Source organism: Dasypus novemcinctus, unplaced genomic scaffold (genome assembly GCF_030445035.2).
Source record: "Dasypus novemcinctus isolate mDasNov1 unplaced genomic scaffold, mDasNov1.1.hap2 scaffold_177, whole genome shotgun sequence".
In the NCBI taxonomy this organism is placed as follows: Eukaryota; Metazoa; Chordata; class Mammalia; order Cingulata; family Dasypodidae; genus Dasypus; species Dasypus novemcinctus.
Genome location: NW_026688164.1, coordinates 195,509 through 196,723, shown reverse-complemented (window position 1 = coordinate 196,723; position 1,215 = coordinate 195,509). Strand labels below are relative to the sequence as shown.

General features: G+C 45.2%; 1 pseudogene; it reads right to left on the bottom strand.

Annotated features, from left to right (window-relative positions):
• Positions 1-572: 572 nt before the first annotated feature.
• Positions 573-935, bottom strand: LOC101440183 (cyclin-dependent kinase 2-associated protein 1 pseudogene; annotated as a pseudogene).
• Positions 936-1,215: the final 280 nt, after the last annotated feature.

Here is a 1,215-nt window from a genome sequence, read left to right as displayed (position 1 = left end):
CTACACAGTCTCAGTATGAAAATTTTGGGGGATCCTTGTTCGGAATGATAGATTGCTCTTCTGTATTTATAACTTGTGCACTTTTTATTTGACTTCAAAGCACTAATAGTCATGCAAATGCTTAAGCAAAAAGTTATATTAAGCAGAATCTACACTGTATTGCCAAACTGGGACTGGCTACTAAGAAAAGCATGCTGTCAGTATTTGCTAAAAACAGAATTCTTAGAGTTTTATTAGCTTATGAAAATAACAACTTAGGTAACATAAATATATTCAAGAGAAGATTAAAGTGAGATACTGGTATCTTGGAGGCAAACTATAGTTTGATGTAAGATAGGTAACTTTTCCATGTATTATTTTTTTAATCAATGCTTAAAAAAATACCCAGGTACTTCCTAACTACTTAAAACACAAATCCTAATCAACTGCAAAATCTTTTCTCAATCTTAGTTGGTAGGTTCAGAGCCTAATGAACCATGAAAACAAACTGTTAACATTTTGAAAACAAAAGAGTTACATCTGAACAGGTAGATGAACTGTAACTTCTCATCTTGTAAAGATGGAAAGCCTTCAAAGCTAACGAGGTGGCTAGGATCTGGCATTCTGTTCTGTTTTGGCCAAGCACTCCCGAACCAGTCCTCTAGCATGAATGATGCCTCGTTTCAATCTCTTCATGGCGCTCTTGCTCCCTGCATAGGTGGGTCTGATCTCTTTCCCCAGCTCTTTGATGATGGCCAGCAGCTCAGCATATTTGCTTTGGGGCACCTGACTCTTCCCAGTTCCCTGGGTGTAGCCAAGGGATGGCTGCCATAGTCACTCAGCAGCTGGTGGTACTGCGAGGATGTCGCCATACTGGTAGAAGGAGAGTGGACACTTCCAGCCGCGTTGAGGGAGGCCGCGGGCATGTGCGCATTCAAGTTCGGTTTGTAAGGCATCCCCGCAGGCGGCGGGGCGCAGGGCGTGCGGGGCTGGGCCCGTGGTGGTGGCTGTGGCAGCAGTGAGGCAGCGAGGGGGCGCTGCGCCCATGGCCCCTGCACCCGTCCATGCGCCCGCCGGGCTCCCGCGCACTTTTTGTTGGCGGCGGCTCGGGCCACACCGGCAAATATCTAGGTCTGTCTTTATCATCTAGATATTGGCAAACCCAGCAATCAGTTAAATTTATAATGCTAGAAACCCTATAAATAACTGGAGTTGAGCTAGATCTAACCTTAGAGA